General features: G+C 47.2%; 1 protein-coding gene across 3 annotated transcripts in view; it reads right to left on the bottom strand.

Moving 5' to 3' along the window:
* NEXMIF (neurite extension and migration factor) overlaps nt 1-23,449 on the bottom strand; it is a 171,218-nt gene that overhangs the window by 59,560 nt on the left and 88,209 nt on the right. The gene's annotated exons all lie outside the window — the stretch shown is intronic.

Here is a 23,449-nt window from a genome sequence, read left to right as displayed (position 1 = left end):
CAGCCCAAACACCAAAAACACGCCTAAAAAGCATATTTACAAAATTACTTCAGAGATGCCATGCCAGGTGGTGGAAAAAACCAAATCCTTGAGTCAAGGAGACTGTCTCTTTGGTTGGAAAATCACAAAGGTCACCTCAAGGAGTATATAAAATTACATGCTAACATTGAAGAGGTAAAAACATAACACTAAATAACACTTTTTATACCCAGATCAGCATTTAACACTTGCCCAGAGGCCTTTGATAAATCCCAGGCGCTTTAACAAAGCAAGGAAGCTTTTCACTGCTATTTAGCAGAACAGGGCAAGTAAAGCACAAGAGAATAAAACTGCTCAAGACATCAAGGACCAAGTCAGAAAGAAACAGCCAGGTCTCCACATCCAGCCCCTCCATCACCAAACACCCTGCCAGGCTGCTGGATTGAAATAGAAATACTATTGTTAGCCCTAAGCAATGCAGACTCATTAACATTTATTTTAGTGCTATAAAATATATTTTTAAATTCTTGAAGAAATAATCTGGAGGAAGTGCTAAAGCCCAGAGCATATTTGCAGTATGTCCCAGCTTCTCCAGAGAGATTTTGGACCCGCTGGACAGACATGGGCCCTCTTGGAGGCCACGGCGTGGGAGCTCTCAGGAGAGGGGTTTGGGGTTGGTTAAGGGGAGCAGTGGTTGTTCCAGCAGTATCCACAAGCACATCCAGAGAAAAACACAGTGCGGGAGGATATTGAGCCACGAAGGCAGAAGAGATTCAGCACAGAGAACAGAACCCAGAGGGACACACGGAGCACAGGGCCCTGTTTCTACCAAACCCAAACGTACCAAGAATGCAAAGGATGCACTTTATCTTGTATAAACACTTTATAAGACAACTTCAGTTTACCATCTGATCCAGTCAGCCCTGGATCACCTTGGATAAAAGAAAACAGGAGGAGACAAGGAGGGAGAAGAAATAGTTTTCTTCTTTTTTACTGTCAAAAAAATTTATCACAGAGTTTGCATTTCACAGGTTTCCCGTGCTTTCAGAGTGGTCTTTAATCAGTGTTTTGGTGGGGGGGAAACAAAGGACCAAGACTATTTCTTCAGTTCCAGAGTGGGTTCAATAAACACCCACTGCAATTTGCCATCCCAAGCTCGGAGACAACACCTTCCCCAGGACCGAGAGGCCACCCTGTCCCAGGGCACTGGGCACGGCCCAGCAGAGCTGGAGGAGCCAATGCTCTGATATTTAAAGCCACTCATCTTTCCCGGGTGTGGAGAGGCAGGACGTGCTCTGGAGCCCAGCCACGGTGGTCCCTGGCACGCTGCAGATGGCAGCGGTTTGATACCCGGCGCTCGACGCAATCTGCACGAGCTGCAGCAGGCACCAAGTTCAAAGTCAAAATGAACATTTGTTCTACAACAAAACACATTGCAAATGATCCCTAACAAATTTTAGCTGTTGGTACAGTCAGATAAGAGCACAGTAGCACAGATCATCCCCGTTGTTACTGCGAGCTCTGTGCTGCTGAACATGTGAGCGGCAATGCAGAGAGAGAGCGATAGTTTGTATTTTGGTATAAATTATAGAGCAGCATAATAGACCTGAAGAGGCAGCTCCACTCTTCCCTGCATTGCTTCCCTCACATTTTGAAGCCCATTAAATTCCTTCCTGTTTAGTTGCTTTATTTTGGTTCCTTGCTGCATAAAATTGTTGCGCGTACGCCGAGCGCTGAAGCCGAATAAATAATGGCAAAACTTTCCCTGCAAAAACTCTGAGAGCTGTTATGTAAAGCAGAGAGAGTATCAGCAGATAGAGACAACTCAGAGGCAACCTGAGGGTTGGGATTCTGTGTCAGCTCGACACACAGGGGAAATAACCCTTTAATCCAGTGCAGTGTATTTCATTTACTGTAGTGTTATCCAGTTCGAAGATGTTATGAAAGGAATCCCTGGAGAGACTTAAGACTTCAAAACCAGCCTGAGTTTGAACTTAATTCCACTGTTGCAAAAGGCTGGAGCTGTGGAAGATGACCTTTTCCGTACCTTGCATGCCAGGAGCCATCCTGCCTCATAATGTCACGCCAAATTAGAATATTCTCTTTTTGTTTTACTCAGGATTTTGTTTTGTCTTGTCTTTTTAATTAAAAGCATCTGTCACTATTAATGAAACAGGGGGAAAAAAAGAAAAAATATCAATAACACAAAAAAAATTAAAGCCAGTGATGTCCAGAGAGATGAGGAGAGCCAAAAAGCTGGATAATTATCAGAGGAACTTTCACCTCCACATGAGCTCATCACCAGAGCCCAGGTCAGGACTGAAGGAGCATTGGTGCCATCTCCTTGCTGCTCATCACCTGTCCAAAACAAAGGGAGGCTCCTCAGATCCATCCCCCAAATCCCACCAGCAGCAGGACCCTGGGTGGCCTCTTCTTGGATTGGAAATGAGAGGGGAAAAATACTTTTAAAGTGCAGACCCCAATATTGCTCAGGTCTTGTCAAGGTTATCCTAAATAAAAGTTCAGATACACTTTAAAAACCAGACCATAAATCCACATTAGTGAATCAGAAGCTGGTGGAACCCCTGTGATGGCAGGGATGAAGGTGTGAGGTCTGATCTTCCATCAAACGGAGGAGCTTCACTGCCCAGGGAATATTTTTAAGCAATCCTGCAGGAAACTTATTGAACAAGTAATGGAAACCCCAGTTAAAGTTGTTCACTACTGTTAATTGCCTCCATGGACTTTACTGTTCAGAGGTGAACCATAAAAGGCCAGTTTTCACTCGTTGCATCTTCCAATTTGGATTGAGTGCAATTAAATGTACATTTATATTTTCCAAAAATAGGGTTCCCCCACAAAATATGAAATTAATTACAAAATGTCTTCCTAATGTGAAATTATTTAGCCTGTTAAAGTGGTACAAACAGCTTTATTGGATCATTAATGGTAAGAAACGTTCAGTCAGCACAGTTGGAAAAAATGTAAACTAAATATGTCAAGGATACGTTGCTTTCAACTCTCACTATTTTTTTCATGTCTTATTTCATGGTAGATAAGTGAAAAATCTTTTTACCTGACTTAGTGAGAGGCTCATTTACTCATGCAAATTTAAAACCAAGTGTCATAATACAATGAAATTATAAAAACATATCAAAAAGGAGTTAGTGAGTCACTAAATTTAGCTCCTAATGGAGTTCAAGCTGTCTTACACAGTTTTATGTACTCTGGTGCTCTGTAAACACCAGAGCAGAGCTCGGAAACCATCCCATGTGCCTGGGGTTTCTGGAGAAGTCCTTCATGTTTCCAGCCCTCCTCACCCGGGTCTAAGGGAAACTCGGATTTTGATCCCAGCCAAGGTTAGGAAGACACCCAGCATTAAATAAATTAAAATCCATAGTGAAGAGCTCTGGGCAAGCACCAGGTTCTGAGGAACAACATTCCAAACTCCGGTACCAGAGCAGACCTGGGGTGATTTGCAGGTGAGATACTCAACATCCCTCGGGATTTCCCTGCTCCCTACAGCACAGCAGGGCTGACACGGGGAGGAGCTGACTTTGTGGGCTGGAAGATATTGAGCAACTCGAGGGCTTGGCTCAGATCTGTGTAGATCACACAACAAGGCAAACTGGTGCAGCTGAAACAACGGCAGCAAACCAGGTGCCAAGGCAGGAGTGGGATCCTGCCCTATAGCTGAGAATTTTCACTCACCCACAGTCCAAGGGCAGCACCAACATGAAGCCTTTACATTCAGAAACATGTCAGTCCAGGAGTAAGCCAAAAAGACGAAAGGATTGTAAGAGGAGGAGAAGGGAGGGACAAGGTTAAAACATGACCAGTCCGTCTCACAGACCTCCAATATTCATCAAAACCAAAGTACCTACTAGACAGAGTGGGGAAAAAAGGTGCCTCTGCAGAGAAACCGGCTTAAGATACTGGAAGGCAATTCCTCCTTAGAGACTCTTCTGGTACCTAAGGGGGCTCTAAGAGAGGTACTTTGGACAAGGGGGAATGGCTTCCCACTGACACAGGGCAGGGTTAGATGGGATACTGGGGAGAAATTCCTCCCTGTGAGGGTGGGGAGGCTCTGGCACGGGTTGCCCAGAGAAGCTGTGGCTGCCCCTGGATCCCTGGAAGTGTCCAAGGCCAGGTTGGAACAAGGCTTGGAGCAACCTGGGCTAGTGGAAGGTGTCCCTGCCCACGGGAGGGAGGTGGAACAAGATGAGCTTTAAGGTCCTTTCCAGCCCAAACCATTCTGTGATTCTACAACACCCCTGCCCACCAGGCCAGGCTTGGGTTTGAGTCCCAGCCATGGGACCCCCAGGTTTGCACAGGGGGGATGAAGCAGAAACCACAGGAGGGGAGGGAGGGAGCAGCACTGCCCCAGGCAGCCCCCATGAGCCCCTCCACCACAGCTGCAAGTGCAAAACTGTGGCCCAAAGTCCCAAGAAAGGAAGAAATAAATATTACCAGTGCTTCCTGACTTAGCAGAAAATCGTGAAAATAAGAGCATGTAAGGAGAAGAGGCAAAGGAACTAATGGAGAAACACTGAGTTGCATTGAGGGCTGTGTTAAAGGTTTATAACGTAGTCTCCAGACAAGTCCACTGATATTCCTGAAACCTCATCAATTCACAGGTCAAACCAGGAACAAAAAATATCAGTTTTAGAAAATATCACCGGCTAAGATACAATGAACACACCCCACTCCTATGCACAGGTAAATACGGGGACCTTTCCACATGAGAATAAAATCTGCTCCAGAGCTCGACTGTAACTATAAAATCACTGACCTGTCCTCATCTGTAACACGCACAGGCTGATACAAGGAATTAGGGAGATGTCCTACATAACTGCTTTAATTAATTTGTGAAATTTTGCACCCTTCTTGGAGGTGGGCGACATGGCACTTTGTGCTCCCTTGGATTGCCACCACTTTCAATTTTATTTTTATCCTGAGTTCGATATGAATCAGGCTCTGCAAAAGACAAAACAACCCACTGTAATCATCCAGCATGCCAATTAAACTTAAAGATACCCTGGAAATTAAAATTAAATGCCATATCTATGAAAAGAAGCAGACAGCTTCCTCAGAAACAACAAAAAAAGCCCATATTATAGGAACACGACCATGGCAGCCCAAAATTGTCACTGAAGCTGTTATATAACTTACTACCATCCTTCACATCTGCATAGTGTAGATCTTCATCAAATTGGGTATGTTTTTGCACATTTATCATCAAGATTTATTGAAGTTGATTCCATAAATTTCATTGAGTTGTTCACTGCTGCTATTTGTTTCCAAGGCAACAAATGCACTTTGCCCAAGCTGCACAGTCAATCACGACTGCTCGGAATTTGGGGGTCCCTGCCCCTCGTGCCACACAACGCCTGCACCTCCCAATGCCAACGGCAGTGATGGCTCAGTGGTGGTAAGAATTAGCAAATTTGGGGGGGGATCTATCAAAAAATAATCCCTGTTAGGGCAGAAAAATGTCAAATGAAGCAGGCAGGGAGCGAGCTGCCGGCAGGAAGGTGGGATTCGTGCGAAGCCCCCGCTCCCATCTCATTTACACCTCGGATGGCTGGAGGTTGAGAAATCCATTCACAGGTTCAGGAGGAGTCAGGAGGCTCTTTCCGCACAAAATAATGATAAAAAGTCGTCTTCTGGTTGTAGTCATGGAAAAAGGGACAAGAACAGCAGTGAGGGGAAGGGAAAAGCAAAGGATTTACAAACACTGACCATGTGCCCACATCTCCCCATCCAATGGCAATGGCACTTGCAGGGACCAGGAATAAGAGCCCAGACACAGAGAACTTGCAGGCAACCTTGGAAAAGTTCAGCTTGGGATAGGGAAAAACAACCACCAACCTGCAGGAAGTGTTATTTATCACCCAATTTCATGCTATTCAAAAAGCAGCATCAAAGGTGTCCTGGCCCCATCAGTGTTGGAAAAGCACAGGAGCCACCTGGGAGCACCTCTCCCTCCACACCACAGCCCTGCAGTGGTCATGAGGCAGAGGGACAACCCACCATGTCCCACACAGCAACACCAAAACACCTTGGAAATACAGGGCAGTGACAGAGGTAACCTCAGCTCCAGGAATGCAAAATTCAAAAGCAGGAGGTCGAGGTAAACCAGGCTCTGCTCCCAGAGGCTCCTCCAGGAACAGCCTCCTGCAAAAAGCCATTACATCAGCATTTCTAAAAACAAAACCAATCTTGGACGCGATGCCGGTGTTTTAATGGGACACAATGTTTTTCCAAAGACGGTGCAGTTATTTTTATTGATCTGCCATAAGCAAATATCCACAACTGCAACAGAGGTGGCTGCCAAACTCAGCACACCAGTGCTGGCCAGTATAGACCAAACTGCAAACTTCATGGTGTGAATCAGGGAAACCTGAAAACCATTCAGCTTCCAAACCCAGTCACAATGTGCCATGTAGCTGCAGAGGAGACAGCCCCAATTATCCAGAGCACAGGAAGCTGCAATCCCTTCTCTTTTCCCCGTTTTTTTAACAAAATTGCTCTTTGTTGGGTAGCACATTCCCTTGGATTCCCAGAGCGATCAGAAAAGACAGCATCCCTGATGACAAAAGCCACTCGTTCTGCTGCTTTCAGCCCCAGAAATGTTAAAGGATTGTTTGCTTTTTAAGTGCAAGTCCACATTTAAGAGGAATAAAGAATTTCTCTGGCAGGCTGGATCAATGATGCAGCAAGCCAAGCATGCGACCTCCCGCAGGGAGCCTGGGTCCGGCGCTCCTGGAAACAATAAAATAACCTTACACTGCTCCTGATCGACTGCACAATGTGGGAAATGGGGGAAAACTTACTCCTGACCCTTGATGCAACGAGCCACCTCCTCCAGCTGTAGGAACTGATTGCTTTCATTAACACCACTGTGGTCGGGCATGTTCATCTCCTTCTCCCCATAACTGCAGCAACTCGGACTGGCATCCACGACGCAAACCCAGCTTTCACAGCTATGGCAGTGGTTGCAGTCCATGAATTGCCCTCTTCTTCCAGGAACAGTGTTGGAAACATACGGCCCTGCAGTCGGGCGACGGCTGAAGAACATCCCACGCTGCCGAAAACATCTAATATAAGGATATTCTCCAGCCAGCAGCACAAAAGCAGGGAGAGGGTATAAATAGCCTTTGAGGAGGGTGTATAAATAGCTGTAGGTAACATTTGTATGCTATAAAAATCTTTCATTTTTGGTCCAGCTTTGCAAAAGTGAGTTTCCTTTCCCAGCACTTTGCTCATGCTTTGGAGACCGGCTTCCCCTTCCCTTCCAGTAAGCACAGTGGGGAGAGGGCAGGGGCTGCTCCGAGTCCACCAATGCACCTTGGAAGAATGGCAGGAGTGAATTTTCCTTGCCAGCTCTTTAAAAGAGACCCCAGCAAGGCCTATCCTATAATATCCCTAATAAGGAACCAAAACTTCAATACACTGGGATCCATCCTTCTGTGGGTGGCAGGTGTGGGGCAGTGTGGGGCTGCGGGGCTGGAGGACAGTGCTAATTTCCATGTCTTCCTCAGACGTAAAACCCAAGTAACTACACGCACGCCCACGGCCACGTGCACATCTCCTGCTATCTCTCTCCCCAAAACAAATCCTATGTGCCCCCTGAAGTAGGAATTGTGAGCTGCCAGCCCGGGAGCTGGGTGAGCCCAGCCCGGGAGTGCAGCTGGCGCGTGTGCAGTGACACAGACATCTGCATATCACGCCACCCCTCTGCCTCCCTCCCTCCCTCCCAACCTCGCCGGGGCCATTCTTACGAACCCGCAAAGGGTAAAAAAGTGCTCTTTAAAAGACCTCATTTTCCTCCCCGGCTATTTGTTGGTGATGCAGCCTATGGGTTCACACGGCCGAAGGAGTGGGAATTTCACATGGTGACAGGCTCAGCTCAGCAAGGCTGTCCCCTCTCCTCTGCCGCAGCATCAGCATCCCCAAGATGCTCCAGCCCAGCCCCATCATTCCCAACGTTCCCCCTTGGTTCTCCCCATACGAAGCAGTGTCCTGGCATATCCACACAGCCACGATCCCACCTCGCATCCCTCTCCAAATCCCTACTGGGGGCAGGGTGAGGCCAGGGAGGGAGCAACCCCCTCCCGCGCTGCCTCCCTGGGAAGCGGGGCTGGAGAACAAGGATCGGCGATGAGCGCTGGCACCGCTCGCTCGCCACCCGGGGAGCGGCTCCCCGTGGTGTGCAGGTGGCTCCTTTGATTCCTGATTACTTGTCAGCCTTCCTTCGGGCTGGCACCGTGCCTGGGTCAAACTTTGCAGCTCACCCCACCAACCAGCCTCTCCAAACAGCCTCTCGGAGCTCGCACGCCCGCGGGAAGGGAATGTAGAGCCTGAGCAGGGAGGCACAGCTGCAGCCCGGATCACCCCGTGGTGCATGGGACCCGTGGTCACAACTGCCCCTCCAGGGAGGGCTCCTCACCAGCATCCATCGAGTGATGCCCCAGCCAAAACCTTGCGTGGCAAGGAGAGTGCACAGGTGCTGCAGAGTGGAGCTATTGAAAAAAGTCCTGTTGAATCTGTCCCCCAGTTCATCGAGGCCAAAACGTTGTGTCAGAATGTGCCAGTTTTAGCAGGAATCTCACCAGGAATGTCCTGGAAACCCCAGACACCCAGAGCAGCTTACAAGCGTCATCTCCCAGGCAGGAAGACCTGGGTTGTGTCCAGTTCCCATCACACATCAGGTCCCCCACCCCTGCCAGGGCAAAGCCCATGGGGCAAAACAAGCGGAGCAAAACCATTCAAGGGAGTGAAGCAAAACCACCCAGGGGTGTGGAGCACCACAAAAAGGCACAAGTGCCTGGACAAGCCACTACAGAGCAACAAACCACCGTGTCTCATCCGCAGCTCCTCGGGCTGGTAACAACAGCTACCCCAGTCCCACGTTCTTCAACAAAGCTGGAGAGCTCAAGACTGTGCTGGGGAGTCCCAGCATCCTCCAGGCAGCTGCTTAGTGTGGCCTTTTTTAACTTTGCCCAAACCCTGCTTTAATTCCCCCAGCATTTTGGGCACATGGTGTTTCCCAGTCTGGGTTTGACCCTTCAGCTGAAGCTCTCCGTGCGTGAGTGTCTGTACCAGCAGGGACTGCTTGTATTTGTGGGAGAATGAAGGAGCTAATTCAGGGCTTTGGTGAGATGAAAGGAAAAACCTTAATTAAAATAAGTTTTAAAACCCATCAAGATTTTTTTTTTATCTTACTCAGATTAGCATCCTAAGATTCCACTCAGAATCCAAATGCAATGCTTCCCCTCAGCTGTTGTGGGCTTTGCACACAAAGCCCTTAAGACATCAAACCCCACACCAACATAATAAAATAAAAATGGGGGGAAAGTACATCTGACAGTAACTAAAATTACACAGACTGCCTCCAAGAATGCAAGTAATGCCTTTATTTTGTAAAAACTTCCTTCCCCCGACCCAGCTCAGAACGAGCAACATGGAAGCACTCTGTGATTCATGGAGGGTTCAAGTAGCTTTTCTTCTTCATGGAATCATGGAATGGTTTGGATTGGAAGAGACTTTAAAGCTCATCTCATTCTAAACCCCTGCCATGGGCAGAGACACTTTCCATTAGCCCAGGTTGCTCCAAGCCCCGTCCAACCCGGCCTTGGACACTTCCAGGGATCCAGGGGCAGCCACAGCTTCTCTGGGCAGCCTGTGCCAGGGCCTCCCCACCTCACAGGGAAGAAAGGGCTGGTTCACACAAGGGTTTCCAAAATAACAACATTATTTCCCTGTAGATTCTCTGGCAGACACCAAGAGGAGTAACTTGATTGAGCAACTCCAAACACCTCATGCTGGGCTGCAGACAAAAGTCCTCAGCCTCAGCTTAGGGAACCTTGTCCCAGGGCAAAAGCAGGGGTGGGATAAGGAGACCTTTCCACAACAGCCTGATTTTTTAAAGAAAAATCCCAAACCAGAGGCACTGAAACTCTGCATGTTTGCAACACTCACTTTGATCCTGACAGAGACAGAGCAATGAGTGGTCACAAGTGCATGAGAAAATGCCATTTATCATCGAGGTTCTCCAGCCCCTGACTCCACTTCCAACACTGTGCATGATCCCCAGGCATCCACCAGCACCTCCAAGGGAGGATTTTTTGAGGAACATCTGAAGAATTACAGCAACTGTCTCACCTAAAAGTCTTTTATAATGAGGAGCAAGCACAGAGAGGGAGAGTCTTCCTGTCATAATTCCAACTAAAAAGATTACAGCAAAGGTGACAAAAAGTCTTCCTGCTCAGAGGTTTCTCCAGGAACACCAGTCCTTATCTTCTAGTACCCAACTGTCCCCGGCCTCAGAGTACAGGATGGGATTTGGATGCTTGCTGTGATATACAGCAAGGCAGGGAGGAGGAAAAGCAGCATTTCCCAGCAAAACATTTGACAGATATTTGTTCTCCACCCCACGGCAGCCCGAGCCAGTGCATTACCTGTATTGCATTCCAGGTACCATCAGTTTGATATTGAGTTTGCTTTAAGAAAAAGAAGAACCAAATCGATTTCTTGGGAGGATAAACTTGCAGCTAAAGGGAAAAACTACAATTACACTTTTCAGCCATGAAAAGTAAATCAGATGGTGCTGAAATCCCAGTAGAAAACACAGATTAATTAAAGTCTGCACTTTCTAAATCTGTTATTCAACTAAACACAGCTGTTAAAAAAATGATGCCTTTGCTGTAATTTCCATGTACATTCATACCACTGAAATACTGCAAAAAACATTATTAAGTGTGTTCAGTGGCTGCTGGAGTTGTACAGGAAAGGAAAGTACACATATATGTTCAATTATGACAAGGAGCGCTTTATTTAAAAGAATAAATTTTGCTTGGGAGCTCAAATGCTGCCTCCAAGGATGGGATGGAATTTACTACAATGAGAGGAGGGCAGGGATGGGACCTTGAGGTGGAGCAAACCAGCATCACCTCAGCAGGGTGGGAGCTCGGGGCACTCCCTCCTCCTGCATCACCGGTCCTTGCCCACGGCACGCGGATCCATCAGCCACATCCCGGCTCTCCTTCTGCTGCAAAACCACTTGTACTTTCAAGTGCTTTTGGCCATCTGTCCATCACAGGCAGCGCTTCCCAATTTCACTGATTTCATTAACCCTAATATATTTTAAGATCTCACACAGATTAAAAAAAACCCCAACCCACAATCAGCTTTTTTACAGGGCCTCATCTAAAGCCCATCAAGGCAAAGAGAGGCTCGTGCTGCACCCTGTGAGCTGCGGATCAAGCTCTGCTTCCACACGGAGCCAATTTATTCATCAGGAGATGGCACAGTCACTGATGCAGGGAAATCATAGAGGAGACACAGCCTGGTCCCCCCGCACATCCCAGTCCCGTCACGCTCCACGGGGGCTCTGGCAGGGTGTGTAAGGCTGGCACAGCACAGCTACACCGACACCCTGTCAGCTGGGGACAGCACAACATGCATGAAACAAAAGCTTTCCTTCTCTCTTTCCCCCCTCTTTTCCTCCAAGCCTACACGAAGGATCAAAGTGGAGAGCTCCTTGCTCTGTCACAGGGGGAAGTGAAATTGCAGTGATTTGAATGGAACCTCAAAGCCACTCTGCGATTCAACTCAATCAGGAGAAACTTCCTCCCCAGCCCTGACGCAGCTGGTCCTCCCCTACGGAAGAGAAAATAATACTTGAACCTTGTCTCCTCTGCAAGGGGGAGAAGGCATGGGAGAGCCCTCACTGCCTCTCAATCCTTCTGAAGTCATTCCAGCTTAAAATGTAATTAGGATGATCTAATACATTAATATATTACGTTGGAAATAGCTCCTCGCCCCGATACCAGCCCAGAAAGCCTCTCGTAATCGAGACTCGCGGTCGCTCCAGGCAATGGCACCATGACAATGATGCCACCAACGTGCAGGTATTGACATCAGGAGGGGACTTGGATCTGCGACCTTGGAGTGGGGAAAATCCAGCAGCTGGATTGCCAGTGCTGAGTCATGGTACCTCCAGGAGACATCGACCACCAGTGTGGTCACCCAGCACTGACACAGCACGACACCCACGACCGCTGGCACAGCATGAAGTGTGACAGTCATTTTCTTGAAGTACAACGGGTCCTTATTTGCATTCAACCTCAACAAAAATCCCTATACTTTCATTCCCCTCCCCTTCCTTTGTTGTTTTATTTAGGAAAGCAAAACCGGATAGGAAAAAACATCTTCAAATTTAAGGAGGCTGTAAAAAAAACATTCTCAGGTCCAAGGAGACCCCTGAGTCTCCCCATGGTCAGTCAGCTGTGTGGAACAAGAAACACGTTGAATGAACTGGTCTAAGTGACTCCTCCACAACTTCACAGAAAAAGACACTTTTCAATAGGTTTTATCGTCAGTGCCTTTTGCATTAAACACCTCACTGCATCTACTTATTATTGTTCCCCTGCCTAGTCTACCCAACCACAGCAAGTATGCACCTTCTGCAAATTCCTGAAATGTGATCAACTAGGAGAAAAAAACTACTAAAACCAAGGAGGTATTGGTTAAAAAGAGGAGCTGTATTTCTCTGGGATGAGCAAGATACACTGGTAGTGAAGTACTTCCTGTAATCTTCCATTACAGGGTGAAGGTTTTAATAAAAAGAAATAAAAAAAGCTCACATTTTGATCTTTTCCCAGAGCTAGACATGGTTTAATTAGCTTGATCTCATTATGTAAACTGGAGAGGAAAAAAGAACACCATTAAAGCAATATCCCACTGGCAAATGAGACAACCTTGACATCAACTATGATATTTTCTTGGAAAAGTCTCCCCCGCCTGCGATGCAGCTTCCACACCTCTTCCTCATCACCAGGTCTTCATCATCCCACCTCTTCCAGCTGCCCTCCTCAATCCAACAGCATTTCTTGGCTTCTGCTTCCCTCCAAGCAGCCTGAAAAGTGCTTTTAGGAAAAAAATCCAGCTCGATGTTGTCTCGGTTCTATTTAGCCTGAGATCATTCAGTGTGTTCTTTAGAAAAGATCAACTGGAACTAAACGCTGCCATAATATACTCCATCTGGTAAAGTACATACTTTTGTAATAACACATTCAGAATTCAATAAGAAAAGCCAGAATTACAAACAAGGTGTCCATAATGAGCCTCAATATAATTATTAAAGCAGATAAAGTAAGCCTGGGTTTCAATACAAGGAAGTTATTTGTACCTTAATGATAATGAAAAGTAAAAAGCATCTGTAATTTCCGCTGAAATGTATTTCAGAAAGTCAACTAAGTGCACGTCACTTTGTTAAGACTATTCTTATTATTGTGTTTGCACTGACAGCAAAATGCTTCTTAGTTCCAACTCCCGGGTTATATAAAAATATGATTAGAGCACTATAACAATACAACAATGGATTAATTTGCCCAAGCATTACATTTGGATCTGAAAGACTTTGATAATTTATTTTACCAACTGAAAGGTGGTTATTTTGGGATCCTGGCTCATAACTAAGTAGTTCAGTGCAGCATTTTCAAATATTTTTTTTATATTTCAGCACTGGCAGTACTGTGAGGTTCCAGTGATTTCCACCTGAGCTTTTGTGCTAGTCCTGTGCCAAGCCTTATCCTGGGATTTAGCCTGGGCTGCCTACTCCAAAGGACATCACACATCCCACAGCCTGCAAAACAACCAGACAGTGCTGATTTATGTGGTAAAACCACTACCAAGTAAAAGAAAATGACGTTTTTTGGGGATGCTGAACAATCTTACCTACAACAGGCAAGGTAAGAGAACTAACCAGTGTTGAACAGTGCAGTTAACAAACATGGACCAAAAGGTGTTCCCTGGAGGACAAATGATATAAAGGAAAATAATTAATAAGTCATCTGTTCAATGTCAACCAGAACCACCCTCTAGAACAGCAAGATTAGCATGAAATAATCAGAGATTATTAGCAAATTCAGGTGTTCCATCTCAAATTAGATGGGGATAAAAAAGGAGTGGAATTTGCCATTTTGAACTAAAATGGGGAGCAGAACCACATTTTTTCAACAAAGCAAAAGCCCCCAAGACCTCAGTCATTGGACTATTCAAAAAGAGAGCAGGTCTACAGAGGCAGGAACAGCCCAAGGATCAGAAATAAAGACCAACCAGAAATGTCCAGCACTGGTGCCAGAGCACGGACAGGACAAGCACAGTCCTGACCCTGGGACTCTTGGAGGGATTTCCCAACCTAAACGATTCAGTGAGTCCCTGATCCAAAGATCATCGGATCCAACCATCCCCCAGCACTGCCAAGGCCACCATTAACCCCTGTCCCCAAGTGCCACATCTCCGTGTCTTTTAAATGCCTCCAGGAGTGGGGACTCCACCACTGCCCTGGGCAGCTGTGCCAGGCCTGGACAGCCCCTACCACAAAGAAATTTTCCCCAATATCCAACCTGACCCTCCCCTGGCACAGCTGGAGGCCGTTCCCTCTCCTCCTGTCCCTTGTTCCCTGGGAGCAGAGCCCGACCACCCCAGCTCCCCCCTCCTGTCAGGGGGTTACAGAGCCAGAAGGTCCCCCCCGAGCCTCCTTTTCTCCAGGCTGAGCCTCCCCAGCTCCCTCAGCTGTTCCTGCTGCTCCAGCCCCTTCCCAGCTCCGTTCCCTTCCCTGGACACGCTCCAGCCCCTCCATGTCCTTCTTGGAGTGAGGGGCCCCAAAGTGACCCCACATTCGAGGTACCTCAGCCGTGCCTGGCACACAGAGGTGGTCACTGCCTTGGGCCTGTGGCCACACTACTGCTGATACAAGCCAAGATGCCATTGGGCTTCTTGTCATTAATTAATTGATTAATTAAAGCAATTTCCCTTTTAATTGAAGTGGCAAAGCAGAGAAAAGAAAGTGCCCAGGGAGGCTGTAGTTGCTCACGCTCTCTGCTCACAGCCCAGGCAGACTGTCTTGTCCTAACTCAAGGCACACTGAGATCCCACAAACTGGGAGCTCATGTTGGCCTTCCACGGATTTAACCCATCACATACGGAAAAGACAACTACTTCATTTCTGGATTATTGTTTCAGTAATATCCTCAGCTTTTAGGCAATGAGATTTGTCATGTAGCAAATCACCCTATCTTGAAAGAGGCTTTCTTTTTTATCCTAAGGCAGATTTTAAAGGAGTAAGAAATTTCATCTTCCTCCCTAACTCTAGTTATCTTGCAACTAACTTTTATGCTTATTTTTGGGTTTTACAAAAGTGAATTCAGTAAAATATAACATGCCACATGCCCTTTTTCACTTGAGAATTGAGTAAAACAGACTAAATCTTCCAGAAGAGGAAAATTTCCAGGAGAGGGGAAAAACGATGAGGTCAGGCTCAATGACATGACTGTTAAAAGGTGTCAGTGAAGTCTTCTGAAAGGTCTCATGCTCCAAGTTTTAATTAAAAATCATAAAGCCTATAAATGTTCTGTCCCAGGTTTTCTTCCCCGGAGAGTTTGGGGCAGAAGCTCCTGGGTGAGGATTACAAACAGGACGTGCAGTTGGCATCTCAAAATGGGCATCAAGAAGGATGGGTCTGAAAAACCTTGAATTTTGTGCAGTTTTGAGCAGCCTCAATACTGTGGCTGGAATCCACATGTAGTGTTTTGTATAGGTTTTGTCCCCTGCCAGCAGCAAGACTGATTTACAAGCTAGACAGTGGGATAGCAGAGATTTAGGAAAGGAAGAAGAGAATAAAGGACAAATGCAGACATGTCTACACACAGAGTCATCTTAAAACTCTTCCTGCCTTGCTTTCCATGTGAAATCATGTCAGCTTCCCATTCATTACTATCAGTGCTCTTGCTGGATTTGGAGGATTGCCCAATTGCTACTGTTGCCAGAAATCCAAAACATCAGAGGGGTGACTCATCTGATGCCTTGACAGCTCGGGAGCTGGGCTGGGGTGGGGGAGGACCCAAAAACCAAACACCAGGATGGAGTCCTCTCAAATCCTGCCAAAGCCACTGACACCACTAACACGGGCAGGGTCATCACTCCCAGCTGCCCCTGTCCTGGGCACTCCATGACCAAAGGATGGCTCTCCCAGGAGCAGCAGCAAACACACCTTTACTTTATTACTTTTGTCAGCACCTCAGGAGCTAATTGTCATAGCAGAGCAAAACTGTATTCCCATTCATTCCATAAGATCTGAAGCCATTAGAGAGTGTCCAAAGGAGGCAATGAAGATGGGGAAGGGCCTTGATTCGAAGCCGTGTGAGGACACTGAGGGCACTTGGTGTGTTCAGCTGGAGCAGAGGAGACTGAGGGGAGACCTCACTGCAGTTCCAATTTCCAGGGCAGGGGCAGAGGAGGGGCAGGGACTGAGCTCTGCTCTGGGGGGACCAGGGACAGCAGCCAGGGAATGGCTGGAGCTGTGTCAGGGCAGGCTCAGGTTGGATCTCAGCAAAAGGTTCTTCCCCCAGAGGCTGGTTGGGCACTGCCCAGGCTCCCCAGGGCAGTGGGCACAGCCCCAAGGCTGCCAGAGCTCCAGGAGGGTTTGGATGATCCTCTGGGGCACAGGGTGGGACTCTTGGGGATGGGCCTGTGCAGGGCTGAGGGTTGGACTCCATGATCCTTAGGGTCCCTTCCAGCTCAGCATATTCTGGGATTTTGTGATATGAAGACAGGCTGAGAAAGTTAAGGCTGCTCAGCCTGGAGGAGAGAAGGTTGTGTGGAGACCTCACAGCACCTTCCGATATCTGAAGGGGCTACAGGGAAGCCAGAGAGGGACCGTTCATCAGGAACTGGAGTGACAAGAGAAGGGGGAACAGATTCAGACTGAAAGAAGGGAAATTTAGGTTGGATATTAGGAAGAAGTCCTTCCCTGTGAGGGTGGGGAGGCCCTGGCACAGGTTGCCCAGGGAAGCTGTCGCTGCCCCATCCCTGGAAGTGTCCAAGGCCAGGTTGGACAGGGCTTGGAGCAACCTGGGACAGTGAAACGTGTGGGGGGTGAAAGGGAGTGGAACATCTTTAAGGTCCCTTCCAACCCAAACCATTCTGTGATTCTATCATGGCAAAGCTTTTCCACAGACACGCCAGTTAAGTCTTGTTTATATGGTGCTCGCTCATCCAAAGAGTTCACAACTAGAGAACAAGGGAGGCTTTGTACCTCCTTGCTCTGCTATGTTAAAAATTGATTTAGCATAATGGTTTCAAAGAGATTAAAATCCAATTTTGTAAATCAAAGCAGGAACTGTACTGACTCACTTCTCCAGCAGCAGAAAGGAACCTGCTGAATTCCGAAAACTACAGAGCCTCTGTTAACACCCATAAAGTGATGAACCAAACAAACCCACAGTTTAATAAGCTGCATTTCACTGAATGCATCTGCTCTCCACATCACTAAGACGGGATTTTCATCTGGAGGAGAACAGGGAGCATCCGGGTTACACACAGCTTCTCAGTATCACTGTCCAGCTGTCCTGCTCAGTGCAGACAGCTACTCATGGCAGAAACATGAGATCCCTTCTCCTCCAAGTATTCATCATCATTCAGGATTCAGCATTGCACTATTCCCGTTCTATAAATGGCTTTTAGTATTAAACTTGATTTAAAAAAAAAAAAGTAAACAAACACAAATGGGCAAAATAAGATACACTGAGATAAAGCAAAAGGGCTCTTGCACACGTCCTAAGACCTCCAACACACAAATTACCTCCTTCAAGGAAAACACATTCCCTTTAATACACTGGATATGCAGAAATAGCTGTAAAGCAAAAAAATCCACACGTTCAGAATCATTTATAGTGAGTATCTTTGATGGTTACAGCATCTTTTGAAGCAAAACACAGCCATACTTGACAGAGTCTGATTCCAGGTGGGACAGAGCTGCTCGGTGCTACTGACAGCCCAGCACTCATTAGATCTTTGAAACAAATTCCACATCATTCCTTACAAGCAGCACAGAAATCCTATCACTAATTCACATATGAACAAGCAATCTGAGCTTTAAAGAGCACCCGAAGCTCTACACAGGCACAGAAGAAATTTTGCATATTCCAGCTCCTGTGGTTACATAGATGAGGTAGAGTTTGGGGGGGGTTCATTTTGTTTTCTTTTAGAAGGAGGATATTGACATTTTCCCTGGCTTGCTTTTTAATGCAACAGTTAGCCTTGTTTATGCTACTTATTTCTCACCTAAATCAAGAAGATCTCTGTGCTACTGCACGGAAATGTTTTGTGTCTCTCCACAGTTCCCAGCTCCACCAAATCTATCCTATAAAATCCCTGTGGAAAGATGAGGACTTGTCCCAGGGACATATTTAGGGAGGTCTGGAGCCACAGAAACAGAAGACATGGAGGAAGGCCTCACGTCACAGACATTATCCCAAGGAATGTTGTAGAGTTGGGAGCAATGAGAAATTAAAGGAATTCATACAGAGAACAGTGCACGCGGGGTTGGTGGAGAGGCAGCGTCAGACTCACGCTGTGCCCTGGGATGCAAAAACTGGGAAAGCCCTGGCCAAGCCCAGATCCCAGACAACCACTCTGAGATGTCTGAGAAAAAGTGGGCGAAGTTCTTCACTCATCAACACATCCTCTTTTGTTCCAGTGTCCCTGGAAGCCCCCATGGCAGCCAGGCATTGCCAGCTTTGCATCCTCCTAAGCCACCTGGAAAAATCCTGCTTCCTTCTCAGCTGGCCAGTGGCACATCCCAGCACCACGGTGCTCTGCCAGCCCAGGCACCCCAGGAAGGAGCCCCCCAGGCTCTGCAGGGATGGGTCTCCCAAGCACAGCAGCTCTGCCAGCCCTGCCTGTGAGCTGGCACGTGCCACTGGAGCCCGTCCCCAGGAGCATGGAACCCGTCCTGGTGTGCCTCAGCCAAGGATTAGGGAAGGGGAAAGGGAAGGAAGAAATTGTTCCTCCTTCTCCCGCTGACATGTGAACCAAATACAAACATCCCTTAATTAGTAACACCCTCCAAATCCCTGGCAGCTGCAGTTTTGATGGGCATTTCATCTAATCCAGCAATTCTTTGCATGAAAAACAACCACCTTAGCCCCACTTGGAGGATTATGGATTTCAGTGGATTTCTGTGGGTGCTGAGTTAACTCCCATGGAGCACCAGTCACAGCGAGACAGTCAGCAGGTCCCAAGGTGCAGATGAGCTGCCTCAGCTCCAGCCAGGGCTCCCAGCCCAATTCCAGGATTTCATAACCAGAAGAGAACTTGCATGATCACACCAGTACAGCCAGGAAAAAAAAAAGTCTTTTTTTCCTGAAAAACTGTGGAGGAATATTTTGGAAATGCTGCCTCAACACGCATCTGTCTCTCTTTCCCTCTCTCATCCTCCTCATCATCAAGAACCTTCAGCACACAGCAGCACCTCTCACCTCACAAGGTTTTTGTCCCATTGCTTTTATCTCAAATGAAGTTAGAAGGAAAATGGTGGGCTGTTATTTCAAGAAGAAAATTATCTTCTCACTGAGAACTCCACATCTCTCCCACCTTCCAGGCTCACAGGAAGGATCCCTCTGGGAGCCACTGGCTGCCACAGACCCAGGACACTCCAGAGATCCTGGCCCAGTGCTCCTCACGGATGAGGGCCCAGGAAAAGGTACTGTACTGAGAGCTGGCCTGAAGCAAGGAATTAATGCAAATGAGAAAAATGAATATTTAAATAAAACATTTATTAAGAACAGATTAACTCTGTCAATCACTTCTCACTTTTGTTTTGCTGTGCAAGTGTTTGGAGGGGCTGCACAATAACCAGTTTCAGTTTTTCCAGGGTATATTTAGTTCTGTATTTAGAAGTGCAGCTTCCTCAAAGATTTTTTTTTTTTATTTAAAAATGAAGTGCATTTCCTTGTGCAAAGGAGAACAAATTGCTACTTAAACTTTCTTCTATTGTCTATTTGCCTGCAATTTCCACCTCATTTACAGCCTTTTTGTGTCTGCCCTTTTGTTTAGTTTTTACCTTTGACACTCTCTTAATTTCTCTTCAGAGGTACCTGACACCTTTACATTAAACTCACAATACGCATAATTCGGGAGTTTTTGGAGAAAGGCTGCTCAGCAGCAGCAGCAGCTCCCAGCCAGGCTGAGAACCCTGATGTCAGTCAAGTGGGACCATTTGGAAAACCATTTCCAAAATGAATTTTTATTTCTCGTCTCCAAAGTTTGTAGGGAGAGGAAGGAGCACTGGCCCACTGTGCTGGGCTGACCCCAGCTGGACACCAGGTGCCCACCAAAGCTGCTCCATCCCTGCCCTCCTCGGCTGGACATGGGAGAGAAAATATAAGGCAAGGCTCATGGGTTGAGGTAAGGACAGGGAGAGATCACCCAGCAATCACTGTCATGGGCACAACACACTCGACTTGGGGAAATTCATTTATTACCAATTAAATCAAGATAATGAGAAATAAAAACTAGACCTTAAGAACACCTTTCCCCCACCCCTCCTTTCTCCCCAGGCTCAACTTCACTCCTAATTTCTGTATCTCCTCGCCTGCAGTGGCACAGGGGGACAGGGAACAGGGGCTGTGGGCAGCTCCCAGGGATCCTGCAGCTGGAGCAGGTTCCCAGCACAGCACACACAGTGGCACCCACCCTGTCCACTGGCACAGCAAAGGAGGAGGGACATGAACCACGGCTGCCCAAGCTCCAAGTCTGTGCAAAGACATCCCTTGGCCTCCATAACTCCCCCCTCCTCCTCCCAGTTGTCTCCTGAAGTGACCTCGGTGCCTCACCACTACATCTGTCCAAGGGTCTCAATTTCTTCAGAACTGTCACAGATTGAAAGACTCAACCCATCACTGAGTGGATCCACTGGAGTGGGGATCAACCCTCTCTCAGGAACAATCCCACCAGCAGAGATCCCACTCGTCTCTCCCCTGTGTCAGCTGAGCTCTATGATCCCCAGCCACCTAAATCCACCCCACCGCCTCCTGCGGCCACTCCACGGCAGGGGCGGGACAGAATCCACCTGAGCAGGTTCTGCTTCTCAGCCATCCCTTCCCCAAGGCTCCTGTGGGTCTGCAGAGGATGCACAGCACCCATCTGCAGCTCCCTATTCAGACATGGGCACACTAAACCAAAGCATTTTGCTGCATCTTTGTCCTTTTTCATCTCAGTTCCCTTTCAATGAGTGTTCCAGTTCAGCACTGCTGATAACAATAGGGTTATAATATATTGCTGTCAGAAGAAATAACGAGAGTCTCCTCCACCTCAGCGTCTCCTGGAGCCCGTGGAAGCTGGAGTGGTACTTCACTGCATACCAGGAACAGGGCACACTCTAAATGGATATTTTGAAAAGCACTGAGCCCATCACCCCAACCCTCAGCAGATCAGTCGCTCTGCTTTTGCTAATGCTTCCATTTTGTTTGCAGAATAAAGTGAAACGGGTTTTCCCCTAAATGTTTGCTCCCTCTCTCTCTTCAAGCACTCCTTTGCTCTTGCTTTCTCCCCTCCTGATCTCAAACCACACCAGCTGTTCAGTTTTGCTCCCCAGGCAGAACAATCTGCCCATTCCCCTTTAACAGGAATAAAAGAGAGGAGGGAGGGAAACAAGCAAACAAAAACCCCTAAAACACAAAACCAAGGACAGTCAGGAACTGGCATCTCCATCAAAAACACTGGCATGACGGTAACATCAAAAATAAAATCAACAAAGAGATTCTTGACCATGAAAACATGCATTTCCCATCTCCTGAGGCTGCAGCAGTTCATAAAATTATAGAATGGGTTGGAAGGGACCTCAAAGATCATCTTGTTCCACCCCCTGCCATGGGCAGGGACACTTTCAACTATCCCAGGTTGCTCCAAACTGGCCTTGGACACTTCCAGGGATGGGGCAGCCACAGCTTCTCTGGGCAACCTGTGCCAGGGCCTCCCCACCCTCACAGGGAGGGATTTCTCCGCAGTATCCCACCTAACCCTGCCCTCTGGCAGTTTGAAGCCATTCCCCATTGTCCTGTCACTCCATGTCCTTGTCCAAAGTCTCTCTCCAGCTTTCCTTGCCTGCTCCCAACACTCAGGAGCGAGGACAAGGCCCTGTGAGCTGTTGGCAGCACAGCTCCCCCTTCCCCAGCACCACACTTCCTCCTGGAAACGCCACCGCCGGGACCGCGGAGCGCCGGGTCGGAAATTCTGAGCGCGCTGAGATTTGATTTTCATCTACTTTGTTAAATTTCTGCTAATTGCTTTTAACGTACTTCCTCCGCCAGCATCTTTATAGCTTAATTCCTCCTGGGCATTCACTCCAGAGTTGTGCTAAGTACAGCAGGAAAACGCAATCTAACCACATGTTGGTGATGTAACTGCTCACTGCCTCTGGAACAAATGGACAAGGGGTTTTTTGGAGGGGGGACTGAGTTTTTTGTGACAAATGGACGTCATCAAAATGTGTAAATTGATGAAAACTGAGCAAAAGAAGCTGCAGTCCCATAAATACTAGGAAGCAGCCAGGCTGCAGTCCAGTATTTTATAATTATAATTTTGCAATATTATAATTTCTTATTTATAGCACATTCAAAAGTACAATGGAAAGACTCTGAACTGAAATACTTGAGCTCAAGTTGGCACAGGTTGCCCAGAGAAGCTGTGGCTGCCCCTGGATCCCTGGAAGTGTCCAAGGCCAGGCTGGATGGGGCTTGGAGCAACCTGGACTAGTGGAAGTTGTCCCTGCCCATGGCAGGGGGTGGCACTGGATGGGCTTTAAGGTCCTTCCAAACCAAACCATTCCACAATTCTGTGAAGTTTTAATAAAATTCATCACTACCTTCCTGGTTTAGACTGAGAGAAGTTGTCACCACAAACTAAGAAACTTCACATCATTTTCAGTCGTCAGCAAGCTCCAGCCAGCAGGAATTAATGCATTAATGCTCCTTTACTCTCCGACAAGAAGGATGTAAGATCCATAACTCCCAAACAATATTATGCATCGCACATACTTTTCATCATTACACATTAATAGATTTGGGAGTGAAAGTTGGAGGGGTGGTGTTACATGTCAAAATTAATTATAATGCCAATAAGCTGAAATTCAACAGGGAAGATCAGGTTGACTAAATTATTGTGTTGAGTTATCAGCACTGAAAAATCAACTGCAAGAGGCTGTAGCCTTTGGCTGCAAATCCAAAGGTAGACTGAAAAATAATGAGAAATAAAAAAAAAAAATTCCCAGCCCAACCCATTGCAGAGGATTTTAAGTGACTGAGAGCAGTTCCACGTTAGGCTGACTTTATCTGTGATATAATTTGGCATCACAGCTGTTGGAGAGATCAACTGGATCTTAACTTTTCATCACAGGCTTACTAAAATTTGGGACCAGTGGCCACAAACAATGTCAATTCAGGTAGGTCAGGCTATTTGCTTCCTTTGTACTGTAAAGCCATGGAGGAAACTCCAGCTTCGTTTCTCAGTGTCTTTCCAGAAGAGGCACCTCCACCATCCATAAGGACAATAAAAGGGAGACCATAAATTTCACCTGTGCTGAAAATGGGCCAGTTGGCAACTCTGGAATACCATGATTAAT

The sequence above is a fragment of the Neopelma chrysocephalum genome, unplaced genomic scaffold, assembly GCF_003984885.1.
Source record: "Neopelma chrysocephalum unplaced genomic scaffold, ASM398488v2 Primary Assembly neopelma1_105, whole genome shotgun sequence".
Taxonomy (NCBI): Eukaryota; Metazoa; Chordata; class Aves; order Passeriformes; family Pipridae; genus Neopelma; species Neopelma chrysocephalum.
Note: the sequence above shows the minus strand (reverse complement) of the source record. Positions and strands in the feature narration are given on the sequence as shown.